Source organism: Palaemon carinicauda, chromosome 9 (assembly GCF_036898095.1).
Source record: "Palaemon carinicauda isolate YSFRI2023 chromosome 9, ASM3689809v2, whole genome shotgun sequence".
NCBI classification, from domain to species: domain Eukaryota; kingdom Metazoa; phylum Arthropoda; class Malacostraca; order Decapoda; family Palaemonidae; genus Palaemon; species Palaemon carinicauda.
In genome coordinates, this window is record NC_090733.1 from 35,490,374 (window position 1) to 35,500,007 (window position 9,634).

Below are 9,634 nucleotides of genomic sequence, written 5' to 3' on the forward strand. Positions count from 1 at the left end.
TGAACCAATCAACCTTACTTTGAGAGATCCATTGACATTGTGTACATGCCAAGCTGATATACTTTTCCAAAGTATTGTTATCACCAATTGCTGGAACCGTAGATTTATGAGGGATGAAAAAAAAAAAAAAAAAACAAGAAATGGACACTTATACAGTTTACTCATTATCACTATCAAGGAATTTTTTTTTTTTCATTTCTACTAGTGTTTTTATTTTTTTATTTTTTTTTTATTTTTCAGTAGCAAATCTAAAATTTGTAGGAGACCGAGTAGCATATCTCTCAGTGCGATTCCAAACCCCTGTTTTGAAACCTCTTCTATTATGATTGATAATTTGTGTTAACCATCTAATCATTATCTACCACCATAAAACATTTTATTGCTCTTCCGGCTCATTTTATATGTGCAGTGTTTTTCACAAATATCTAACAAACCGGCTTATGAATTTCCATGAAAGTACAGCAATTAATGTTTCAAACATTAGCCTAATTTTTGGTGGTACAATAAATTGAAAGATGTGCTTAATTAACCCGTTTACTCTTAGAAAAAAGAGTAACTTCTTACCTTCCTTCAGAGCGTTTCAAAGATGTGTTACTTAATCACGTAACTGTGACGCAGAGGTCCCCCCAACCCTCATTCGGTGTTTACACCTATGGCTATCCTAGTACTCCCCCCCCCCCCCTTCCCTTCTTGCCTTCTCTCCTTCATTCCCATTGTCATTAGGCTACCGAGTAAATTCCTGTTAGGAAAGACTGTTGTGTACTGAACATATAAAATGAGCCGGAAGAGCAATAAAATGTTTTATGGTGTTAGATGATGATTAGATGGTTAACACAAATTATCAAACATAATAGAAGAGGTTTAAAACAGGGGTGTGCAATCGCACTGAGATATATTCTACTTGGACTCCTACAAATTTTAGTTTGGCAACTCAAAAATAAAATAGAATAAAAAAAAATAAAATAAAAACATTAGTAGAAATAGATTTTTTTTATCCTTGAGAGTGATGATGAGTAAAATGCATGTGTCCATTTTTTTTTTCATCCCTCTTAAATCTATGGTTTCCAGCAATTGGTGATAACATTATTTTGGAAAAGTAAAGCTAATGAATACTTTGGTACGAGTATATCAGCTTGGCATGTAGACAATATCAATGGATTTCTCAAAGTAAGGTTGATTGGTTCATTAATTGAAGTCTGGTATAATTCCAGTGCTAAAGTCAAAATGATATTTGTCACATACCTTTTAAGTAACAAAAATAGGTACTAGTACTTATAACGTAAATAAATATAGAAAACTATAGTTTGAAATATAATAAATCTTGTGTATGTATGAACACACACACACACACACATATATATATATATATATATATATATATATATATATATATATATATATATATATATATATATATATATATATATGATTTCAAAATTTATCAAATGGCCGATGTCAACGCCCTTGTATGAAACATCTTTTAGAAGTCTACCTTTTAAGGAATTCAAGCTATTCTCTCTGGTGAAATTGATATGAAAAATTATATCAAACAATGCTCTCTGTCATTTTCTTCCTGGCAATTGATGTATCGAGTAACCTGTGTTGTATGGAAGAATGAGTCCTACGGCTTAACCTAAAGAAAACTATATTTCTATTGCTTTACCAACACTTGCTTGAAGTGCGAAGCGTAGGGTTAGCATGGCTTCTTTCGTCCCCTGTCATAAGTCTCATTCTTGATCTTTAATGTAAGTGAGTGGGTAAGATATCAAACGTTGGTCTTGTGTTTAGGTAAAGTCTGAAGTCACGAATCACATTACCAGGTATGCTGAACTTTTGCTGACAAAGAATTTCGTATTGCTTGGGGTAGGTCATATGACAATTACCTATGGAGTTAAGCAGGCGTTTAACAATTCGGGGGATGGGAGGTACATGGGAAGAAACGTTGTAACAACGTCACTGAGGGACGTCATCACTCTTGCGAATGTGTGGGTGGCTAAGACTGGCTTTAGCCTTATTTTCTTAAGTAAAAAAGTTAATGAAACGTAATTTGCATTACACAGTATTTCCCAAAATTAGACCATTATATGAAGCGCTCCTTGCTTTGATATCATGGAAATCCATCAGTTATTTTAGGAGTTATTAAAAAAAAAAACCATATTACACGGCATCTGGAAACGATAGTAGATATCAGGGATTGGTTGTTATCATTTGAATAAAACCCAAGTTTCTTACACTGTTTTATTTCCGAGCACCTCATACTTAGTTTTATTTTCATTTAACTTTAGTTGTTTAATTGTTATCCTTTCCCAAACACTAGCTAGCAATTGGTTTAGAACTACTGTTGTGAGGTCTATATCCATTCTGAAGAAGTAAAATTGTGTATCATCTGCAAAGACTTTGAGCTTCACCTTATACCTTTGTAGTACTTCTGATAGGTTAATAGCATAGATACAGAATAAGATTGGGTCAAGGGCGTTCCACTTAGGTACCGCTCACTTTAATGTTTAATATGATGAATAAGAGTTTCCAATTTGTACACAGTAGTTTCTCTTAACCAGGTAGTACTTCCGTTAATCAAAAGCTTGATCTTCCATACCAATAGACTATAGATCATTTAGTAAAAATCCATGCACAGCTCTACCAAAAGCAGCGCTAAGATCAAGTAATAATAAAATGCCAAATTTATTTTTCAATCATCATTCTAACATTTGATTTACAAAAGAACAGCTAGCCGTCTCCGTCGAATATGATTTTTTGTAAGCAGACTGGTTGTATGGCAAAGTTTCTATTTCTTCTAAGTAAATAATTACTTGTTCAAGACTTATGTATTTCAGCACTTTGAAAATGAAGGATAGATTCAAAATAGGTCTATACGAGCTTAATTCCTCGTTATCTGGTGCACTTTTAAGAACCAGTGTAACTATAAAAATTTGCTATCGTTGTGATCGTATTGGCCAAACTAGAAAAGTTGCTTTCTCCAGTTAATTCATATAATGGCATTCAATCGATCATAAGGTTTGTTATCTCTGCTCTTTCGATGATCCTGGTGACATCATCTGGTGGTATATTCTTGAATATCGTTAATTTTATCTGAGTAGCTGTCGTAGCACTAATGTGATGTTGAATAATTGATAAGTTAGTTTCAATTTATATTTTGATTTTGAAGAGTTGTAGAAAATTATTTGCTAGTTCCTGGTCACTGTGGTCCCCTGGTAGCCATTTTTTATTTCAATTTACATTTCCCATTAAACCATATAAGAAGAAGAAAAGGGGAGAAGTGAACAAGTTGTTGACCGAGCTACTCCTCCAGTTTTCGCCAATTTTCTTTGAAACCTGAGTTTTTCACCAAATTAAAATGAAGTGAGAGGTTTATGAACATGTTGTCATTGTTGGTAAATAAAGACAGTAAGAGAGTTATCTTCCATAGACAAAATATAGTGCAAGGTTTCATACTGTCTTGCTAGTGTTTAAGGTACCCACTAGCCATCCCTAGGAAGAAACCTTTACGTGTTTTTTAGCGACAGTAGGGCTATCTTTTGAGAGATTTTGTTCAACGGTAGTTAAGAGAAAGAACTCTTTTTGGGTTGCAGTTTTCTGCTTACCAATCTATGGAAATTGTGAATGATATGATATTTTCGTTTATGAAATTGAATCATATTACTACAATTGGAGTAACAATTATGAATAGGAATAGTGATCGGTGTTTCCTGGTATTATGAAACAATTCGAAGAGAAAGCAATTAGTTCTGAGAAATGTGGACAAGTAATGAAGGTCAATTCAAGTCCTTCTGTTACATATGTGTTTATAAGGAATGCTACATTTGAACTTGAAGATGAATTATTAAATTCAGTATCAAAGTATGAGGAATAAGACGTAACATATATGTTGAGGGGACACTTGAAGATTACTAGTCAGGAGTACGGACACTGGAAATGAGATTAAAAGGAGAATTCCCTCATCTATAACAATAATGGTATAAACGCTAACGGTGTTTTTTAATGGACATCAACGGACATATTTCTGGTGCAAAGAATCTGGTCATGAGGTGAAAGATTGTACATTAGATGGTACAGTTGCCTTCATTATTTCCAGTACACTGACGACTGACAAGTTCCCATGAAGTGTACCAGAATTAATGAAGAAACCGTACCAGACCTAGGTTTAGCATGGAAGATATCCCTAACATGGTCCTGGACCATAAATAAAAACAAACATGAGTAGTGAGACTACGGAAACGGTACCTAACAAACATGACACTTTGGATAAAGAAACTATTATTCAGTCTGAGCCAGTTCTAGAAGAAGAGAATATCAAAACAAATTTAAGTTTTAACTAACTAAGGAAGAACCTCTCGGGAAAGGACAAGAAAATTAAGGTGATGGAAACTGTTTGGCTGCAAGTGACGAAAGAATAAGTGACGAAACCCAGGAACATGGATTATCACGGGAAATAGGAGCCAGTGTAATAAAAACTGCAACAATGTAGGCTGAAGTTCATCAGGAAACGATGGAAAGTGACGAATTAAAAAAAAAAAAAAAAAAAAAAAGGATAGCGTTAATGGAAACTAATTTAGCAGCCTAGAAGATTCGATTCGATTGTGCGATCCAGAAAAATCGACTCCCCAGGAGCATCGTAGTACCACCAACAAATGAACAGGAAACTAGCATACGGAATAAGATGGTGCCAGTAAGCTGAAGATAAAAAAAACAGACCCAGTGCATAAATGGGGATCATAGGAATACATCATCGAATATCGAAACAGATACACATTCAAAGAAGCATAAGCCAAGGTAATTTTAATGTATAAAACAATTTACATTTAATTTCTATCAAATGCATCATCCACATTAAATATAATGACAGTTAATGCCAATGGACTTATTTGTATAAATAAACAAATCAATTGAATAAGTTTAATGTTTTAATACAAACTATATATATATTTTCTATTCATGAGCACAATATAAAAACTGAATGGAAACTAGAGTATATAGAAAGATTTTGTAATGTACTGATAAATTATACACAATACTATCTTTATACGAAAATCATTAAATGTTGACGGCCTGAATGTAGAAAATGATATAAATGGTCATTAAATGAGTGTCAACTGTGTTTTTTCAAATGTTCATGTTCAGTTACTCAATGTCTACGCACCTGCTGGGAAAAGCAAAAAGAAAGAAAAAGAACATTTTTTTCCTTTAAGTTATTATATATTCCTTGCGAAATAATATAAGTAACACTATATTGGGTAGAGGTTAGAATTCCATAACTAGTATGATGGATTGTCCAAATTCAGATTGCTACCTTTTATCTAAATTTCCTAAACCACCGTGTAGATTATACATATATTAGGGAAAACTATGGCTCTAGGTTGGATATATTTTATGTAAGAGATTTGCAAAATCATATAAGTGATATTCAAAATATACCTGTAAGCTGGTCTGACCATTCAATAATCAAACTAGCAATAAAATTGGAAAATTCTGTGAATTTAGGTAAAGGGTATTAGAAACTCAATCGTAATATTTTAAGTAACGATTTAGTCAAAGAAAATACTCATGATTTTATTTATTTTGTACCAGGATCTTTTTCAGAATGATAAAAAAGGCAGCTATTAAAGTCTTCCTCAAAACTAGAAAATCAACTGAATTTTTCCTTTTTTTGATTATGCTCATGATTCTATGACGAAGGTTTTGTAGAATGTAAATATATAATCAACGTGTTTGAAAAAGCGACTGGTGCAATTTTGAATAGAGGAAAGACTTCCATTTTAGGTATAGGGTATTGTAAAAGAGAACAGCATGGCCAATTAATGGCTACCAATCTCTTTAGGATTCATGTAAAATATTAGGAATTTTCCATAATCAAAGTTATCTGAAAAGTGTTGAGTTATACTGGTCTTCTCAGGAAAATAATATTACCAAGATGGTAGGTATGTTTCAAAATAAGAAAATAGCAATATTTCAAAAGTCTATTTCTAATAGATTGTAAGATTTCAGCTAAAAACAGCCATATAATACATGTTTCTTCAATACAAAATACATGTGCACAAAGAATTCAGAGATTTTTGTATAAATACTTTTGGAATAACAGTTATGGATCTATTGCAAGAAAAACTATGTTGTTAGATAAATTAAAACGGGCAGTTGGAATATTTAATATCATGTGCAAATCAAAAGCTATAATGTTCCATACTTTTTTTCTGAAAAATTATATAGACAGATGTTATGGTTATGAAATGCTTTATTTTTCTGTAAAATTTGAGCAATCTTTCTAATTGAAACTGAAGTTGAATATAAAGAATGCACTTTTTTATCCCTGTATATTAAAGCATGATTTTTGACCTAGTGTGTCCTCTTTTTCAACTGGAGTATGATGCGGAAGCATGTAAACAATAATTGTATGGATAAGAACAGCAGGGAAATACACACTTGAAATACTGGATACAAATGATAGGTTGTACATCAGGAATCTAACAATTAAGAATAAATATCTATTGTTATGTGCTGTAAAAAATAGCATGCATTTCTACTCATTTTTATGCAACAATAAAGCAAATATTATGGTGGTTTGAAACAGTTTTGAAAATCAGTTGCAAGATCAAATCAAAGAGTTTGTTTTAGATTTTGAAAGTAGACATTGAAACTGTGTCAAATAAGAAGAAAAATACTGCAATTGTTCTGATATCGGATTTATTTTTTTTTATCAGGGTGTGGTAAGGACGATCTATAGGACTGTTAACGGATGACCCAGATTTAGTTATATTTATAAGAAATAGTATGCTTAAAACAAAACATTTAATAAATAATACTTTAAAAAAGGATTAGATAAGATATTTGCAAAAGAGTCCATTGATGATATTTATTTAAATATGTAAAATTTGCATTACAAGTTAAGAACATTTGTACAATGAACATTAGTGTATATTATTTAATTTGTATTGAGGAGATTTATAATTTTATAAAACACTATTTGGTATAGAATAATTACAAAAATAATGTAAATTGATAAAATTTAATTATGTTTTCATAATAAAAATAATAAAAAAAAACACCATATAAGAGACTATATAGCTCAGTAAGGTTTGTTGTTGCTTCGCGGCTCTTTCTATTATAGTATTTGTTTGGTTTTCCTTCGTAGGTAGATATTTTAGAACATTACAATTTTGTATTCTACCTATATGCTTTCAATTTTCCACTGATTCCACTTTCTTTTTTTACATATTTTTCTCTAGCTGTTTTCTCTAGTCTCCCCACCAAAGCAAGGAGATCGGTATTTAACAATAGTAGTCTTTCCCAGCTGTTGACACATGGTATTATGCTCACTTTTACTCACCCTATTATATATGATCACAAGGCAGTCAATGTACATAGAGCCCAATAAATTCTGGTTATCATGATCAAGGGATATAGTGATAGCACCAATTATTTTCTTTGGGACGTCTTCAAAAAATACACAATGAAAGAACTTGGATTGATTTCTAAAGTTTATTTTCTCTACGACAATTCAGTGCACCGGAGAGATAGTAAACTCATCTTCTACATTTGCATAAAATACAATGTTATTCCATCACTTAAAACTAGTTCCAACGCATGTCTAGTACAAGTAGTTTCACAACCAACACACCAAAACTATTTGACCGAGTATCGTGAAATTTGGTGGGACGATTAGCCACTATCAACGGACAATTAGGTTAGATGTTGTGAGTGATTAGGTTAAAAGACAAGGCCAAGGTCGTAAAGAGGTCAAAAACTTCTTTTTGCGATATTCTGGTCAAAATTTATTTGATTTGTTTGAAACTAGTGCCAGAATTTGCATAATTCATTTTCCTCCCTTATAATTTACAGTATGACTTATTGATTCCATCACCCTTATTTGCATATTTGTTTGTATGCCTGAATGTTTGTGTTTTGCAAAACTCCAAAATTTTTTGGCTTTCTCTCTTGAGATCTGGTGAGATGAATGTTCATGATCCAAGGAAGGTTTAATTGGCTTTTGGAAACCCTGGGGTCAAAGGTCAAGGCCTAGGTAACAAAATTGTAAAAAATATACTTTTTACTATATTGTAGTAAATTTGTATGCGATTTGATATAACATCATAATGTGTTCTTGCTGACAAAAGTGGCGATGGCAAAGGGATACGTCCAACCAAGCACCTGTTCTATTTATTACTGGTATTGCTACCTTTATCATGATTATTGCATAAGATAGGAATTTTTTTTTCTTTTTTGCAAATACAAGTTAGAAATCACAACAGTTTCTAAATATGAATGAATAGATACATATTTTTTTTTTTCATCCAATATTTTCCATCATTAGTGATAGGAGCTTTGAATAATCATATTTGATAAACTAAATGTACGCCTCAGACAGAAATTCTGGCAACTCAGAAGATTGTCCTCACCAAAGCAATGACCCTTCAGCGAAAATTGCATTTGTTGGAGAGAACTCATAGTCTTATGATTTGTCTGCAGAACCGGTTTCTGGGAACTGGAAACAGCAGGAGACGAGAAGATCAGAAGCCACCTGAGAAGTCTTATCGTTAAAGGAAGAGATAAGGAGGTATTCTATGATAAGTCCCTTTGAACTGAACATCATAGAAGTTCTGGTTAATAATTCTTGCAAAATGACTTCTGGTTTTCATTAGGCGTCAGGGAGGAGGCCAGAAATGCTTGTCTGTGGTCTTAACTTCAATTTCATTAGAAATGATCTAATAAGAATGTAATATGATTTTTATTATCAAATAGAACTCCCTTCACCTTCAGTCTGTCTATCGTATATATATATATATATATATATATATATATATATATATATATATATATATATATATATATATATATATATATATATATATAACATGATGCGTATGTGTATGTTCATATATGTAATAAAGAGTCTACAGCAAAGTTTAAAGAAATCTATCATTTCCATTCTCATTTGTGCTAATTAGGATCACGATAAGTCAAACCTATTGCGTCCAACTAAAATCTAACTTTAGTTACAAATTAATCTTTTCTCCTTGTACATTTATTGAAGAAGTTGCAAAGAAAATAAATGATGCTATCAATATTCCTTGTAATTACATTAACAAGAGTTTGTTGGGTTCTTTTGTGATAACTTTCTTTTTACCATATATAATATGGTGAATGAATGTGAATATGATTCAATGTGTCCACTGATGGAAAAGACTATAATTTTTAAAGACGATCTCCTTGGTTTGACGGAGAGACTTTAGGGAAAAAGAAGGAAAACGCGTAAAGAAAGAAAGTGTAATATGTTAAAAACTGAGAGTATATTGATGGAATACAAAATTGCAAGGTGCCTATATAATCACCTATTTAGGAGAAAAATACCTATTACTATAAGAGAAAGACCAGTGAAGCCGTAACATACTTATATGTTATATCGTCTCTTAAATGGTATATTGGGAAAAGTAAATGAAAAAAAAGACTACCAGATAGGTATAGCTATCAAGAACTAGCAAATGATTTCTCAAAGTCTTTTAAAACAAAAGAGAAAATTATCAGTCATTTGCAAATATTCAACACCTAAGAAGTGCTATACCAGATACTCAAAAAACTTAACGAGATTCACCAGGATCCTTAATAGAGAAAAAAAAAAAAAAAA